General features: G+C 39.2%; 1 pseudogene; it reads left to right on the plus strand.

The window, feature by feature from the left end:
* The first annotated feature begins 1,356 nt into the window (after positions 1–1,356).
* On the plus strand, positions 1,357–1,681 carry LOC103676675 (annotated as a pseudogene).
* Positions 1,682–8,385: the final 6,704 nt, after the last annotated feature.

Below are 8,385 nucleotides of genomic sequence, written 5' to 3' on the forward strand. Positions count from 1 at the left end.
GCCACAGAAGATACTGAATAGCCAAAGCAATCTTGACAAAGAACAACAAAGCTGGAGGCATCGTGTTCACTGATTTCAAACTATATTATAAAGCTATAGTAATCAAAACAACATGTATTGTCATAGAAACAGACACATAGAACAACAGAACGAACAGAGCCCAGAAATGAACCCATACATAAGCAGTCAATTACTTCATGACAAAGGAGCCAAGAACATACAATGGGAAAAGGATAGACTTCAATAAATGGTGGGGAAAACTGGACAGCCACAAGCAAAAGAATGAAACTGGACCACTATCTCATACCATATACAAAATTTACCTCAGATGGATTAAGCACTTAAATGTAAGACATGAAACCATAAAACTCCTAGAAGAAAACAGGTGGTAAGCTCCTTGGCATTGGTCTCATGATTTTTTGGATCTGACACCAAAACCAACAAAGGCAAAAATAAATAGGTAGGGGGCGCCTGAGCGGCTCAATCAGCTGGGGGCCAACTCTTGATTTTGGCTGAGGTCATGATCTCAGGGTCCTGAGGTCAAGACCTGCATCAGTCTCTGTGCTCAGTGGGGAGTTTGCTTCTCTCTCTCCCTCTCCCTCTGCCCCTCCCCCTGCTTGCACATGAATGTGCAGGCTCTTTCTAAAATAAATAAATCTTTAAATAAAATAAACAGGTGGGACTGCATCCAACTAAAAAGCTTCTGCACAAAGGTAACCATCATCAAAATGAAAAGGTAACCTATTGAATGGGAAAAATATTTACAAAATATATATCTGATAAGGGAATTAAGATAAAAAATATATAAAGGATTCATAGGACTTATTAAAACAAACAATCTGATTAAAAGATAGGCAGAAAATCTGAATAGACATTTTTCTAAAGACGACATGTAGATGGCCAACAGGGACATGAAAAGGTGCTCAACATCACTAATCACCAAGGAAATGCAAATTAAAACCACAGTGAGGCATCATCTTAGACCAGTTAGAATGGCTAGTATCAAAAAGACAAGAAATAACAAGCAGTGGCAAAGATGTAGAGAAAAGAGAACCCTTGTGTACTATTGGTGAAAATGTAAACTGGTCCAGCCACTACAGAAAACAGTATGGAGGTTCCTTGAAAAAATTCAAAATAGAATAACCATACAATCCAGCAATCCCGCATCTGGTGATTTAGCCAAAGAAAATAAAAACACTAACTCAAAAAGTTATCTGTACTTCCATGTTCACTGCAGCATTGTTTACAAGAACTAAGATCTGGATCCATCGCCTCCACCTTCTGTCCCACACTGGTTGTGGGCACCAGGGTCCCATGTTCCATCACTGGGAGGCCCTTGTGGTGTGGGGGGCTGCAATGTCAGTCCCCAGTGGGGACTTGGGCATGCCGGTGGAGGCAGGCAATGACGGTGAGGACGTCGGCTTCAGGGAAGCAGAATATGTGCCCTCAACTCCATATTGGACCAGATCAGCTCCTGTCTAGACAAGCTGGAGGAGGACAACCACGTCCACACCCACCTCCAGTTGCTGCTTGAGTACACCAGTAAACACACCTTGTGTTCTAGCAGCAGTTCGGGGAGGCCCCTAGTGATGCCAATCCCCAGACTCTGAAAGCCGCCAACCAGCCTCAACCCTGCCTTCCTGGGCGAGGCTCCAGCCTGGGTACTCACCATCCGGCTTAGATACCTTCTCCAGAGCTGGCCTACAGGCTGCCTGGGGGGTCTGCCTGCCTAGGCCACCCTTTGGATCTCCCTGGGCATGGCCGGGCCAGCTCCAACCACCTAGCATCCCCTCCTGGGGTCAGGTGTGGACCTGTCTGCCTGCCCAACTGTGGGACACTTGCCACTCTACCCAGGCCTGGAGCTTTCACATGAAACGGGGCTCCAATCACAATAACAACAACAACAACAAAACAAACCAACAACTAAGATATGGAAACAACTTAAGTGTTCATCAGTGGATGAATGGTTAAAGAAAACGTGGTGTATATGTACAGTGGACTTTTATTAAGTTAGAAAAAGAAGGAAATACTGCTATCTGAGATAAGGTGGATGAAACTTGAGGGCATTATGCTAAGTGAAGTAAGGCAGACAGGGAAAGAAATACTGTGTGATCTCATGAATATGTGGAATCTAAAAACAATCAAACTTATACGCACAGAACAAATTTTTGGTCGCCAGAAGCAGGAGTTAGGGGCTGGGGGAAATGGGTGAAGGTGGTTAAAAGGTACAAACTTATTTGTAAGTTTGTAAGATATGTAAGTTCTGGGGATGTAATGCATAGCATGGTGACTATAGTTAAGAATACCATATTGCATACTTCAAAGTTGCTGAGAGTAGATATTAAAAGTTATCACACACACAAAATTTTTTATGATATGAGGGGATGGATGTGTTAATTAAACTTACTGTGGTAATCATTTTGTGATACATGTATCCTAAATCATTGTGTTGTATACCTTAAGCTTATACAATACTATATGTCAATTACATCTCAATAAAACTGGAGAAAATCAATACAATTCAGCATATTTACCACATATAGAAAGAAATCACAGGATCATCTCAATAGATGCAGAAAAGTAGTGATAAAATGCAATATTCATATATGACAAATACTCTCAGCAAACTGTGAATAGAGGGGAACTACCCCAACCTGATAAAGGACAGCGAGGAAAAACCTGTAAGCAACATCATATCTAATGGAGAAAGAGTTATGCATTCCCCTAAAATCAGGAGAAGGCAAGGACACACCCTCTGACCATTTTTATTAAAAATAGGCCTACACAAAAAAATAAAGGTCTACATACTGGGATAGAAAACATTAAACTGTTATTACTTGCAGATGACAGATGATATACACAAAAAATCCTAAGGAATACACAAATGTGTTACTGCATCTAATAAGTGAATTTAGTAAGGTCCAGGATATAAGATCGGTATACAAAAACCAATTGTATTTTTATATTGTACCACTAAGCAATTAGAAAACAATGTCGCTTGCCATAGCATCAAATATATGAACTATTTAGGAATATATATAACAAGTGCAATACCTGAATAATACAAGATATTGCTGACAAATTAAACAAGACCTAAATAAATGTAGAGATACAGCATATTAGTGGCAGGAAGACTTAATACTGACTACTGAGTCCATTTTTGCTAAATCTACAGATTTAAAGCAACCCTAACAAAAATCCCAGCAGGATTTTTTTTTTTTTAAGAAATTAAATACTCTCTTAACCACATGGCTTCCTTTTTAATCCAGAAAGTTTTGGTGTATCTGCTTCGCTCTGAACTGGAAACAGTCCATAGATATTCAAGTAACTCTCACTTACAGCTGAATTCTATGATGACGACCCAGTGATTTGGGACATTTTTTTCTCTTGAGGAGGAGAAAAGAGACTGATCAAATTCATTTGATTTCTGGGCCTCTCTGTCGTCAAGAGGCCTAAACAATCAACGTTCTATTTTCTTCCTGACAAATCCTTCAAGGGCTATTTAAGTCCAAATATAATAATATTTTCACTAAAATATTTTTTTAAAGCAAAAGCAGCACAAGTTGGTTTGGTCAAACCAGTTTGCTGTTCACACATTTCTGACAATTTACCCTGGGATTTTCAAGAATGTCCTTGTTAGTAATGAAATAGGAACTAGTGAAATATATCGCATCTGTGTGGGGTAATTTGAGAGGTGAGACAGGATGTTCCTGCCCTTTTCTTCCTTGTTTCTGAACCATCTTATTAAATGTGATATATTGTGGTATTTTGTACTACAGTAAATAGAGCACAGAAACCGAAATAAAACTCCCTGTTCTGCCCTTGAGTGACCTGTGTCACTGGCCTTGTGACACTTAACTTTTCTAGGCTTAGGTTTTTTATTTGAAATTAAAGTACCTAACTTCGAAGTCTTTTCTTCTATAATCGTCAAGTACCTCAAATTGTCTCAGAAGAGCTTTTTTAAAAATTTCAGCTGAACACTGAGGGATGGATTCAGAATCCCTACATTTAACTAGAAAGAAGTCATCAGATAGGATAAAGGAAATGGGGTCCTTAGCATCAAGTGATGCCCCAGGTGCGCGGGGTGAGGTAGGGAGCAGTGACAACACACTGGAACAGGAAGCGAATAAGGAGCAACAAAGCTGAGGAAAAGGGACCAAAAGCTAGAAAACTGGGTAAGACAACTTAGAAACACAGGCTGAAGAGACATTTTATCCGGCTAATCCTAGCTGAGTCCAGAACTTTGAGGAGAAAAAACCACATTGCTCCAAATATTTAACATCAAACAAACAGTACTGTTAGCTACTTGAAGGCAAAGGCCATTCATACCTCACTAATTTCTTCTTACCTCCAATATCTACTAGTCAATAACACCTACTACAGCGACGCCTGGGTGGCTTAGCTGGTTGAGCGTCTGCCTTCAGCTCAGGTCATGATCTGGGCTCCTTGCTCAGCCAAGAGCCTGCTTCTCCTTCTGCCTGCGGCTCCCCCTGCTTGTGCATGCACGTGCTCTGACAAATAAAATAAATAAAATCTTTAAAAAATAACTACTACAAAAATCAAGGACAGACAGAGACCAGTCTTGAAGGTTCCTTGAGCAGACAAAACTGGTTTAGTTAGCTTCTTTTGCAAGACTAGCTTGACCTGGATAATTTCTTGCTTGTGTCTCTGGAAATGCTAAGCAAAACTTGAACTGTTTCCCAAGGTTGATATGAAGTAACCACTGAACATTTTCATATTGTAACCAATCACAGTGAAGAATAAACAGTCACTGCTTTCTCCCTATATAAGCTGATTTATAACAATATACCACTAAGCCTCATTCTATTGAAATACTCCTGGCTTGCAAATTGTCTTTTTGGTGTATGTGTAGTAAATTTCTACTAATCATTACTTCATGGATTCATTGGTTTTACTTCGGTTATTTTGAACCTGTGACATAGAATTATAATAGATATATAGATGTTTGGCAAGAATCTGATGAAAATATGATGATGATGTCCTTGCTTAACCAGAAACCCCAGTTCAGTCCAAGTTCCTCTCAAGTAGAGCTGTAGAAAGTTCCCATGTTCACCACCACACCACCACCTCCACAATAGGTATCTACATTTTTTTTCATTTAGGATTTTAGAATTCCTGGAGTCACTGAAAGGAATGAATTGATATCAGTACAAAAACCAAAGAAAAAGAACTGGCAATGTGGAAAGTGAACACAGTCAGCTTGCACACACTCTGTCCATCCAGGTTCCTGAACACCCGGATAAATCCTCTTGCAATGGCCTTTCTCGCTGGCTACTGACCAGCACCCACATAATGTTTTCTCTCTTGAACTATGGTCCCTAATGATCCCCTAGTTTTTTGACCTTTGGGGTTCCTCAAACCCTTCTTTGGTCTTTCTTTCCTACTTCCATCATTTCCTGCCCACCGAAGTCCTTTTCCCTTGTAGAAGAGAAGTTTTAGTTTATTTCACAGAAACTTCTTGGCCCATTATAACTTCGAAAGCTTAAAGTGTCCATCAAACCAGAGGGAAAAAAGAGAAAAGATTAGTTATCTCCTAAATTTGATAATGTTTATCAAAATATTCTTATGTGAGATCCTGTGTTAAGTGTTATCTCATGAATTATCCCATTTAATATATTGATAAATAGTATCATATAGTGTTATGAGTTTGGCCTCTATAAACAGACTTGGGTTTGAGTAATGGCTACTCCATTTACTAGCTGAGAATGACCTTGGGGGAAATTACTTGTCTCTGACTCCAAGTCCCTTATCTGAACAATGGTGATAATATTAGTATCTACATTTCATAGAGTTGTTACAAAGATCAAAGAAATTAATGAAATTTAAGTACCACTGAGAACCTATTATATGGTCAACACATGGAAAGTGCAGTCTCTAAATTCTAAACAAATGCAGATAAGCCAACAAAAGCCTGTGGTCGAACAGATACAATTTTAGTTAAACGAATAAAATTTTAAGTTATTAAACTTTAAAGCTCAAGAGAGAACAAGGGATTCATGAGAACCTGAGAGAATTTTCATGGAGGACCTTGATTAATCCTTTGAACAATTAATCAAGTCTCTAGGAAAGGTACTGAAAAATTAAAAAGCTGTACTAGATGATTTTGAAGGTTTTTCCCAAAGTGGATCTACCCGACTCTGTGACTCAAGGTTGTGATTAAAGTTTTTTGGTGTCCTTGAGGGTGGGTATGGAGGACAGAAAAAAAGCTGTTGTGGTGATTTTAGATTTTTTAATCCTATTTTTCTATTTACACATCTAGTACATTTTAATAAACATTTTTATGAGGACACTTAAACTAATTTAGGGCCTGTTATAAATTGACCATGCACAACTCTTAGGTTCTTACTGGTAAATAATGATAGCCATCAATGATTAGAGGTGGGTGAGGGATAACTACTTTTCCTCGAACTCACTATTGGGTTATTATAAAAGGAAGAATCTTAGGTCAAATTCTGTCTCACATTCATATTTATCTTAAAAAGCATTCATTAGAAAGCAGACACCAAGTAGTTCGTATAACTGTGTTACGAATCTGATGAAGTCTCAGCTTTCTAACCCATTAGATGATGTAATGACATCCTTCATGAAAAGTTCGCTTGAGGCAGATATAACGATATTCTGAAGGTAGATCATTTACTTTATCATCAGATTTAGTCAACCAGAAATCTTTCTAACCAAGACTGGATTAGAAGCCACTTAAGAAATCAAGCACCATCCTTGAGGTTTCTCAAGAAGTTTATACTTTATTATTCATCAAAAATGTCTCCAAGAGGCACCTGGGTGGCTCAGTCAGTTAAATATCCAACTTTTGGTTTTGGCCCAGGTCATGACCTTAGGGTACTGGGACTGAGCCCCACATCAGACTCCATGCTCAGCGGGAGGCATGCTTGAGGATTCTCTCTTCCTCTCCCTCTCCCCCTACTCATGTTCTCTCTCTCAAATAAATCTTTTTTAAAAAGTCTCCAAGATATTTTAGCCAGATGATACAATTTATTTAACCAAAAAGATATTTCTAAAATTCATTAAGCCAACTAACAAGTCACTAACTTCACCCAAGAAAATTCATTTCTGACATTTATTACACTAATTAACCAAGGCTCTAATGACGATCAATGATAAAATTAGACAAGTGCTTATAGTACCTGCCTTTATTGCCTGACCTGGATGTCAGATTAGGTTAACTACCTGAACTAGGGAGTACTAAGTGATAAAAACAAAATCTTAAAAGCAGTCAGAGAAAAAGACACATGGCAAAGTAAGGACTTTATATAACTTAAGTAAGGATACAAGCCAGAAAAATAAAAATCAAAGTAGATTTCTGAAGTGCTGAAAGAAAAAACACTGTCAACCTAAATTTCTGTATCTGGTGAAAAATACATTCTAAAAATAGCAAAAAACAGAAGAAATAACCATAAAATCATTCAACACAAAAATATTAGGCAAAATTCAACATCCATTCGTGATAAAAACTGAGTTGATCAGGAAAAGAAGAGATTTAATTCAAGAAAGGACATATACAAAAACAAAACAAAAAACCACAAAAACACAGAGGAGGTCTTCAAAGATGGTGCCACAAGAGATTCCTGAACTTCCCTCCTCCCATGACACATGGAATGAACAGCTAGCTACACAAGGAGCAAGTTCTTTTGAAAGAAAACCAGAAACTATCTGAGTGACTCCTACACATCCAGTGACTAAGAAAACAAAACAAAACAAAACAAAAAAACCCACACTGAAATGGGCAGGAAAGGTTGAAACACTCTTGCCATAAGCCCTACTCTAACACAGTGCCATACAATCAGAAGGGAACCCTTAACTCCCAGCTTCTCCCTGAGCAGGAAAGGGTTTGGACCCCACATCTAGCACCCCCAAGTTTTAAGACTCTCCCTGAGGGATAGGCTACCAGAACACCTCCCTCTGAAGCCCACTAGAGCTTGTGTCCATGAGACCTCCAGGAGTATAGCAAACAAAGGTGCAGTTATGAATGGGCCTGAGCAGGAACACTCACTGCAGCTATCACCCCATGTCTCAGCTCAGAGGGGGCAAGCAGAAAATGCCCATCTCTCAGCCTTTCCCTAAAAGGAATCTATTGGCATACTTAAAAAGCTGTTGTCTGAGGGTCAAGCTTCTAAATTAGCACACATGCAAGGGCTGACTTCAATGTGGACACTTCTTCACCATCTCCCTCCTGCCTGCTCTAAATGACCAGTATCTCCCTGGAAAGAGCTTGTCTATATGTCTACATCTCAGCTTCTATGGATGCTGTCCAAAAGACAGATCCCCTGACTCCGACAGACAACCGGGCATGGATGCTGTCCAAAAGACAGATCTCCTGACTCCCACAGCCAACGGGGCTTTCATTCA

Source organism: Ursus maritimus, unplaced genomic scaffold, assembly GCF_017311325.1.
Source record: "Ursus maritimus isolate PB19 unplaced genomic scaffold, ASM1731132v1 scaffold_3, whole genome shotgun sequence".
Taxonomy (NCBI): Eukaryota; Metazoa; Chordata; class Mammalia; order Carnivora; family Ursidae; genus Ursus; species Ursus maritimus.